The sequence below is a fragment of the Nothobranchius furzeri genome, chromosome 3 (assembly GCF_043380555.1).
Source record: "Nothobranchius furzeri strain GRZ-AD chromosome 3, NfurGRZ-RIMD1, whole genome shotgun sequence".
NCBI classification, from domain to species: domain Eukaryota; kingdom Metazoa; phylum Chordata; class Actinopteri; order Cyprinodontiformes; family Nothobranchiidae; genus Nothobranchius; species Nothobranchius furzeri.
Genome location: NC_091743.1, coordinates 55,433,477 through 55,443,478, shown reverse-complemented (window position 1 = coordinate 55,443,478; position 10,002 = coordinate 55,433,477). Strand labels below are relative to the sequence as shown.

General features: G+C 40.2%; 1 protein-coding gene and 1 long non-coding RNA gene across 13 annotated transcripts in view; one reads left to right on the top strand and one right to left on the bottom strand.

Annotated features, from left to right (window-relative positions):
- The window catches only part of LOC107385487 (uncharacterized), a 23,447-nt gene extending 19,573 nt beyond the window's left edge, over positions 1-3,874 (top strand). For both annotated transcript variants that reach the window (XR_011520118.1, XR_008565941.2), the window contains one exon: positions 3,500-3,874. This is a non-coding gene — a long non-coding RNA (uncharacterized lncRNA). The remainder of the gene's footprint in view (positions 1-3,499) is intronic.
- Positions 1-10,002, bottom strand: part of celf4 (CUGBP, Elav-like family member 4) — a 130,894-nt gene that overhangs the window by 38,975 nt on the left and 81,917 nt on the right. The gene's annotated exons all lie outside the window — the stretch shown is intronic.

Genomic DNA, 10,002 nt, shown 5'->3' with positions numbered 1-10,002 from the left:
GGGGGGGGGGGGGGGGGGTAGCCGGGTTCTGCCTTATCATGCTGTCCATGGTTGGTGCGAGTGCCTCTTCAAAAGAATTTCTCTGTTGCGTGGCCTGTTTGAAAAGGCTTTGTTGTCTCTCTACAGCCAAGAGGAGGTCTGGTTTAAACCCTGCATGGGAGAGCTGTAACTGTAAAAATCTGCCTTTTTCACGCTGGCTAAAGGTGCACGGACTCAAACGAGTTTAACAAACTGCTGACTCATGAAAGGCTGGAAAGACCCCCCCAAAAAACACTTAAACTTGAACAGAAACACAAAACACTGAGCTGTCATCAGTTACAGGATAATTAGTACTGCAACGTGGAGACAAGCATGAGAAACGGTTCAAACTGTTCAAGGAAGATATAAAAAAAAATCTATTTCCTCAGCCTGTCAGTTGGCTTAACTAACAACATATAAACCCTCATGTATAGTCTATTTTACAGATGTTGAGTTAAAACCTGGTGTGCAGTTTACTGAAGTCTCACGTATCTAAACACCTTTATTTAAAACTTGGCCGTTAACTTTGTGAGTTAACCCCGTCTGTCTGTTAGCAAAATGTCTCATGAACCACAAAATGGATTTTAATGAAACTCTGAGAAAGTAATTATTGGATGTACATCTACAGCTGATTACATTTTGGAGTCGATCCATTGGAGGATTGCCACCACAGTTAGTCAATCTTTGCAAACACAAAAAGGCCAAAAATCCGATAATGATACAGGTATTAAGCTATAATTTCTTGTGTTAGTAGCTGTGAGTCATTCATTACCTCGTGCTAATAAATCATGCAGACTCTTACAACATTACAGAGGCGATTTAAGTTTCCAGATCTTACCGTAATACCCGTAACTCCATCATTTCTGATTAAGATAATCTTAATCTGAAACTCTGGCATGGAAAGTGGTGGATGATGCTCATTCATTAAAGAAAAACAAGACCTTAATGTTGCCTTTTACAGCCTCAAAGTGCTGCTTTAACGTGTGTGTTTGGGGAATCACTGCTAAATAAAAATGCATGACCATCTGTGACTTCAAGCGGACAGCAGTGAGATACGCTTAAGTAATGATTGCATGAAAAATAAAGTTTCGAAACTGCCTATTCTCTCACTTATCTGATGAAATTGGATTGAATGCACGATGTAACAGAAAACTTGTGTGATCATTGATTTAAACCACACACCATCTGTTTACTCAGGACTCATTGGGGGACGCTCTTGTCAAGAATCCCACCCCGTCTTGGTGCAGTGTCCATTCCTAAACTTAGTTTCATTAAACTATGAAAAATACGAAGCATGAGTCCCCGTTCCCCAGCCGTCTGTTTCCCCCTTCCGGCGAGACACAGCTCAAAGCATCATTTGTTACTATTTTTCCTCACTAAGAGAACAGCAAATGAAAAAATGGCATAAAATGGATTGAAACCACCACAGCTAAAGACACCTAGGAGGTAAGTGCAAAGTTCCAGGAGGAGAAAAGTGGGTCTTTTCATTCCTCATCGGTGAGTTGTTCTGGTCTGCTCTCTCTGAAAGATGGGAAGGCTATTCTATTCTTAAACACACAGCATCAGGCAAATGCAATTACAAAGCTGAGGGTGGCCAGGCCTAATCTAATAAAGGTGGTCCATGTGGTGAAAGCCTTCCTCTTGCCTCAGATGGCACGCCCTGACGCAGTGTGCCACCAGCCCCCTGTGGTGCTGACTGACACCCTGCTATGAGAAGTGCTGGAAAACTTCATGTTGGGCTGTTGTTGCACAAAAAGGTGCTTGTTTTTAAGTTTAAATCCACTAAACTGAATATATTGCCAGTGGTCTGATGCCTTACTATGATTTAACTTTCTGGATGTGGACGAGATTTAGTTTTATGACTTTTCAAATAATCCTAATTTTAAGATAGTTTATCTGATGTATTTATGTTCCAAACGTGTTTTTTTAAATGATGAGTGGGCGGGGGCTTTTCTTTGGCTCTGAGGTTTCTATAAAACAGAAAGAGACACAATCAGAATTAGTGAAATCTAACAGATATGGATTTTCCTAACCTAGCTAAGGGTTTTTATTAGCCTAGAATTCTGGACCAACCATGACAACATGCATGTTGGTCTAGCCCAGTGCTTGTCATTTATTTACTGTGAAGCCCCCACCCTAGGATGTAGGATGTGAAGCCCTCCTGGGGTGCGCCCCACTAATTGAGAACCACAAGTCTAGCCACACGGCATTGTAGCCTCAGCAGGTCTACCATTGGCCAGAGATGTTTTGCGTCTTACCAACAACAGAACTCCATACTTGTTGGGTGGGTTAAGCACCAGAGCTACGATGAAGAGAAAGTACAAAGATGGCATTGGCTCAGGAACGACGTTCGTTTCAAGCAGCTTTGGCACCAACTTTGAACTACAGTGGCCCTTCGTTTATTGCAGGAGGTATGTCCTAAAATAAACTGCAATAGGCAAAATCCGCAAAGTAGTCAGTTTTCTACAATTATCATAGATGTTTGTAGCATACACAGCTACTGTTGGGGTCACACACACACACACACACACACACACACACACACACACACACACACACACACACACACACACACACACACACGCACGCACGCACGCACGCACGCACACACACACACACAACAAAATGTCCCTTTCTCAACAGTTTTATTTCCAGCATGTGAGTTGTGCCACACACTCACTCTAGGGTTTATTATTCTACTTCTTACTTTTCATTTGCAGTCGACATGATTATTGAGCTCACCAGGCATAATTGGTATCATTATTGAGTAATTTTAATCACTTTTGCACACAAAATGCTAGTTCCTGCTATTCACTTCCATTGTTTATGCTAAGCTAAAGCAGATGGACGGCTGCCAGACCAGGAGAATTACTGCACTGGCTACAAAATGCTTTTATTCCTCACTTATCCAACTCTGGGAAATACGGAAATAGACACATTTTTACTTGGGGTCTAATGTCCCTTTAAAATTAAAATGTTTTAAAGTAATATTAAAAAATGCATACATTTGACGATCTACTGAGGAATTTATTGTATTTTAGACAATTGTAATTAACATGTGATTTAAATAAAATAAATGGTAGAGCAGATAATTATTGTATGCTGCAGGTAAACGTATAGGATATTCTGCTCATTAGACACAGTGTTGGTTGCAGTTTTGTTAAAATTGATCAATAGGAATTACAGTAGTGACATTTTACTGTTGGAATTTTATTCAACATTTTTTTGTAAAACCTGTGGCTTCCTTGCAAAATATAGAAATGAGAAAAACTGAGAAAATGGGGAAAAAAATTAAACAGAATTGGGACAGATTTTATAGGTCCACATTAATCGCAGCTGTCATCGGTTAATAGAGGACCCTCGCACAATCAGATCAACAGTGCAACAAACGGCATATTCAGGACAACAGTAATAAAACAGAAGAGAATATTCTATAAAAATATATAATTGACTGAATGTTCACAATTTTCTTTCATCACAGCTTTTGTTTAAATCCTCCACATTTCCTGGAGTCTGGTGTTTGCCTGAGAGCAGGAGTTGAACTGCTCAGTCTTCTCAGAGGGACTGAAGTGGGATTGAGTTTTGGATGTCAACACATCATCCCCAGCCAACTCAGCCGGATTACAAATGAGAGGATCTAATGTCCACATTCTTCTAATTAAAACCCCAATGGATGAAAATGTTGCATCATTACATTGTCTTTGTTGAGGGTCACCCTCTTTGCCCTTGGTGAAGCAATCCTGGAGAAGAGAGGTTAATAGCACAGAGCTCTGTGATGCAAGCAATTGTGCAAATCTATTAATTACAGTTATGGGAGAACAGCTGATCCCTCTGGACCTCAGCACAAGCTTTTTCAAGCATCATTATGTGGAATTTCTCTAATAAACATGTGTTTAATGTATCTGATGTGCATGGATAGCTGTATCTCTAATTTTGCATGTTTAACTTATTTTAAATATTTAGTCCTACAAATGCAACATTTTAAAACAGTAATAGCTACTAGCTCCTTGTAGGAGGAGTTGCTTTAAGCTACTTAGACTAATGCTAGTGATGAGTAAGTAGCAGCTTTTACTAGCTAGTAATAATTAATACTGGTAGAAAAAATTCCCATTGCACGCCACTTTTCTTTAATTAGAACGTGTAGCTAGAAAAAATAGTGTAAAGGTTTAAAAGGGATACTTTGCAACTTTTTCATACTTTTAAATCATTTTCTTGAGCCAGTATGTGCTAAAAAGACCCTTTAGGGTTAATGAAAAGTCACAGACCACTACTGCCCTCTGTAGCCAGAATGCCGTATTTGCAACTTCTGAGTGCCAGGCCGCCACCTCTTACACTTAGAAAATTTAGAGCTTATATACCTGCTGCTGCAGTCTGCTTTCGGCACATTTCCTGCACGTTATTGATTGTGAACAAAGCTGATATGTTTAACTTAGTGATGAATCGCTCCTGTAGACACAAATGGAGGGTGGGGAGACATTTCAGCTGTTAAAGTGTCAAAAAGACAAACGCACGTGAAGGAGATAAGTTTCACTTTTGCTTTGACCACAGATAATTAATAATGGACACTAGGGGGTGCTAAAAGCAAGCAAAACTACCAAGTGTGCCTTTAAACCATGTGTAATGTCTTTGTATTTACAATCTTAAGACTTCATTTTACTTTTTAATTTTTTCTTGATTAATGGCCCGTTTATCAGTTTGTCAACCATCAATAAAAAGCACAAAACAAAGAATTTAAAGTTTTTTTTATTGGCATCATGGCGGAGCCTGGAAGTTATCTATGTTTTTGGACGTGAAGCTAAGAGTAAAGAGTGAACATCGGAACGGCATGCGTTCATTTGAGGGAGCTGAAAGAAGGAAGGACTTGTAAGTATTGATGTTTTCTTGTCCAACCGTGTGGATCTTTTCACTTTGTGGCTTATTTAGCGTTAGCCTTATTTTGTTGCTAGTGTGAGCGACTGCGTGGTTGTTCATGACATTTTTTGAGAAGCAGGAAACTCACTGTTACTTGGAAAAAGGACAGGCTAATGATTTCTTTCCAGATGTTAAGAAATGCTCTTCATTGCTATCAGGCTGTGGTGATGGAGGAAAGGAGGAAATATTTCTCAGATATCGTTCAGTCTGCCTGCAGTGTGTTCTTTTTAATGTTTAAGATAACGTCCTCAATGTCGACCAACCTGCAGAAATTAAGATCTCTCCGGGGTTGTGTGAATAATTTTTGACATTTTTATCGATAAAATAGTGAGCATCAGAGCTCAGATACCCGCATGTCCTCTCCAGGTTGCTGCAGGATGCTGCCCTTCAACTTTTTGTCAATTTGAACTACTGACTCTGGATTGCCTGTGGGAGATCGTGGAACTCTTAAAACCCTCAGGTTCTCCTACTGATGTGATTCCTCCCCGCCTCTTTAAGGAGGTTTTTTCCTCCGTGGGTCCTTGGGTTCTTTCCATGGTTAATAGTAGCCTTTCATCTGGTGTGGTTCCAGAATCTTGGAAACATTCTGTTGTTCAGCGCTACTTAAGAAGCCCATTCTTGACCCCTCTACTGTGTCTAATTATAGGCCTATTTCAAAACATCCATTCCTTTCAAAGGTTCTGGAAAAAGTGGTGTATTTGCAATTGACGGAGTTTTTGCATGCAAATGATATTTGTGAAAAATTCCAGTCATGTTTTAAGAAGGCACATAGCACAGAGACTGCACTGCTCAGGGTCTTAAATGATATTCTTTTATCTACTGACTCTGGTGATTTTGTGGTTCTGGTACAGCTGGATTTGTCTGCTGCCTTTGGCACCGTGGATCACAGTCTCCTGATTTCACGGTTACAAGAGTCTGTTGGGATTAAAGGAGTTGCTTTGGACTGGTTTAAGTCCTATTTGGCTGAGAGGTTGTTTTGTGTATCATTAGGTGGTTTCACATCATCTCGCTCGCCTCTCGTATGTGGGGTTCCTCAAGGATCGGTGCTGGGCCCGTTGTTGTTCTCTCTTTATTTGCTATCTCTGCATTCCATTTTTACGACACATGGATGTTCTTTTCATCTATATGCAGATGACACCCAGGTTTATATTCCCATTAAACGTGGCCTACCCAATTCTTTAGATCCTCTTCTAAACTGCCTCGATGAAGTTAAAACCTGGATGTCTGCAAATTTTTTACATTTTAATAATGACAAGACTGAGGTCATGCTTTTTAGTCCTAGTGTGTCCAGTGGGCCATGTTCTGCTGACCTTGGTCCACTAGCCCTATTTTTGAAACCTGTAGCAATCAGTCTGGGAGTCCGGCTTGACAGCGATCTGCTTCTGGAAAGGCAAATCAGTGCCGTCACCAAAGCCAGTTTTTATCAGTTAAGGAGGATCGCCAAGGTTAAGCGTCTGCTCTCAAGGCATGACTTTGAGACGGTGATTCACGCGTTTATTACATCACGCCTTGACTATTGCAAAGCACTGTACCTTGGTCTTCCTCAGTCTCACCTCTCCCGTCTTCAAATGGTGCAAAATGCAGCAGCACGCCTACTGACGGGTTCGAGAAAGAGGGAGCACATTACCCCAATTTTAGCTTCGCTGCACTGGCTGCCTGTCGATTTTAGGGTCCAGTACAAGGTTCTTTTATTGGCTTTTAAAGCTGTACATGGCCTTGCTCCGCAGTGTCTGTGTGAACTTTTAGTTGCTCACTCCCCGTCTTGGTCACTGAGGTCAGCCGACCAGTTTCTCCTGGAGGTGCAGAGAAGGAAGAGAAAGCTTAGGGGTGATAGAGCTTTCTCAGTAGCAACTCCAAGGTTGTGGAATGCACTCCCAGTCCAGATAAGGATGGTTTCCTCACTGTCGGGTTTTAAATCACTTTTAAAGACTCATCTGTTCTCAGTTGCTTTTAATTCAGTTTGAGAATGCATCTGTTTTTAGTAGCTTTTACGTCAGTTTGATATGTTTATTTTTATCATGTTTTTACTTTGTGATGAACTTTTTATCTTATTTTTAGAATTTTTAGGGAATTTCTGTTCTTTTTGGCTTGTTAAGCACTTTGGTCAGCTTTTATGCTGTTGTAAAGTGCTATATAAATAAAGTTGACTTGACTTGAAGACCTGAGAGATGCATCACCCCAGAGTATCAAAGGTGTTACATTTTTTGTGAAATATGTTGAACAAAATCACATTTTCACTCCTTACCACCTATTGGAAGGCGGAAAAAAAGTTTGTTAAATGATTTCAATAAAACCTTTCTGCAATGCAAATGTAAAACACACACAGCAAAAGGAAAATAATGATTGTATCGAACTGCTGAGGTTCACAAGGGACCAGAAAGAAGCACTCTCACTCACAAGCTATTGCAACACATTAGTGTTGCTGTGTTATCTGGTTAGCCCACACATTTTCTCAGCACTGATGTGAAGCAAATTACTTCTTGCTGGTTGAGATAGCTAAAGTTTACCCCAGCTAATTTAAATCAGACAAGTAAATATCTGTAAGAAATCACAGTTCAGGACTGACGGTTGACCAATAAATAGAAACAGGAAGAAGACAATGCTGTTTTACTGGTATTAGTAGTAATAGGAAGATGCTCTCTCGATTTCTGTTGCATAAAATGTGTTAAAAAAAGGTTAGGGTTAGTTATTTTTCTGTTGATTACAAACAATCTGCAATGAAACTGTCTAACTGCAAGTTTGCTGTAATTAGTTATTCTTTTAAATGTGTTTTAGATAAAACTGAATGCAAAACTGATTAAAATTAAAATGATAAAAATGGAAAACTCCGGTTTAAGCAGAAAACTGTCTGGACCTTCTTATGTTGTGCCTTTTTACTGCAAAGGTTTTCAGTGTATCCGTTTATGTGCAGTTAACTGAGACACCTCAGGTATCTTTGGACGCTTTGTGGTCTTTATCTGGTTTGCTTTGTTAGAAAATTTGCTTTAATGACACAGACTGCAAAGAGAAACGTGTCTTTTTCTGGTGAGTTCTCACAGAGATGTGCACTGGATTGTACGACACTAAAAAGAACATTTTAGAAATACTTTCATATTTTCTAGTCTAAAAAACAAACAAACCCAAAACCAAAATGGTGCCAGCATAAAGTCCCAAGTGAATGAAGCAGATAAGTGATGGAAAAATTAACGACGTGAGTGTAAATTGGGTATGAACGCCATCCCGAATGTTACATTACTCAGCGCTTGTGTCTGGAACGGCGTGTTTTAATAACCTGAGCCAGTTAAACACACGACTCACAATGAGACTGAGTCTAAAAGATGGATCATTAACTTTCCATGGTCCAACTGCTGATAAGGGAAGTGTACATCTGGCTTGGTGCTGCAGGCTGTTCTTAAGGGTTGGAGTAATTTGTGTGTGTGGAGCCTGATCTACTGTCCTCGGATGGAAATATTTCCTTTTTAGTTTGTCTTGTGTAACTCCTGTTCAAAATGGGAAAAGCATACCTGCAGTCAGGAGGAAAAACAAAACTTCCATTCCACTGTACCCCAGAAAACAACTGGATGTCTAAATAGTTCAGACTTCAACGTCTGAAGACATTTAGCTGTAAATATCTCAGATTAAACAGGAATCACATGAAAGTTTTCTTTTCAATGCCGCAGAAAATTACAGATCTCTGTTCAAACACAGGCTCCCAGTTAGGACTGAAAACACATTTATGTATGCCTTCTAAAATCAGATGAAAACCTAACAGCTTAAAACCAGGGGTGCACTATCCAGCATGTTTTAGTTGTTTCAATCCTCCAACACACCTAAATTTAATCAGTGGCTGATTAGCGGGCTTCTGCAGAGCTTGATTACCTGCTGAACAGGTGATGCAACCATTAAATCAAGTGTGTTGGAGCAGAAAAGACAGTAAAACATGCTGGATAGTGGTTCTCCATGACCAGGATTAGCACCTCTACTCTATTGCAGGGGAGGTTGTTGACTAATATTATGTATTTGATTCTACATTTGGGATTAAGCTAAACTATCACCAACATCCAGCACTAATTATTGCTTGGGAGGGGGCTCTACCCTAGTTGTCAGGGTGGCACTGGCCCACACTGGATTCTCATATCCGCTCTATTGGAGGTTCTTGGTACTCCGATTCCATTTTGATAGGAGTACACCGCATTAAGATTATATTAAGACCTCATAAAATAAAGCTAACAGGCCATTTTAAGGCCATGAAGTGATCTGGTGTACTGCGACTTGTAAGCCTTGAACTTCAAACCCATCATTAGACCCGAAGAAGGTTTTTGGATGAGAGGTGAAACATCTTCAAGCAGCAAGAGAAGAGTTCAAGTTCAGTTTTTCATAGGATCGTGGGTTCCTCTTTAAACACAGTCTTGAAAAGTTTTACAGGCGTTGGTTTAAAATTTTCAAGTCATCTCAAACCCTCCAAATTCCTTCACATCAATGTCGACTAAGGTAGTCACTTTAATTGACTTGGATTAAAATACGTTATACTTTTTTCTGGCCTCTGCAGACGGTTCAGAGCTGACAATAGCTGAGTGTCATTTTATTTGCCATTAATATGGGAAACATGGACGTCTGATGAAACAACATGGGGTGAAAAAGAGAGTAAGGTAAGCAGAAGGGCTGCATGGGGAGGGGAGCGGGAGGTGCAGCAGAGCCGAGGCTGACGTGAGATGATGCATGCATGATAATAAATGAGAAATAAAGGGTGAGAGAGAGAGGCAGGGATGAGGAATAGTCATCTTTTCCCACGGCTAAAAGATGGGGGGGGGGGGGGGGGGGGGATTTCAAGCCTCAACAGAGTTATGATCATCCTGCGTTGAACATAACTTGATAAATGATTTATGAAAAATTGTTTTTTTTCTGTCCAAAAGATAAATGAAAATGAATTAAAAGGGCATGCAATAACACAAGGTGGAGATACTGAGCTGTACTGAGGTGTACTCATTTTATAAACGTATTTCTTAAGCCCAATATGACAAAAAGTAGGGAAAAAAAACAGCATAAAGCTTTGCCAATCTGTACATGTTTGGCCAAGCAGCCAAAGAGCTCCCC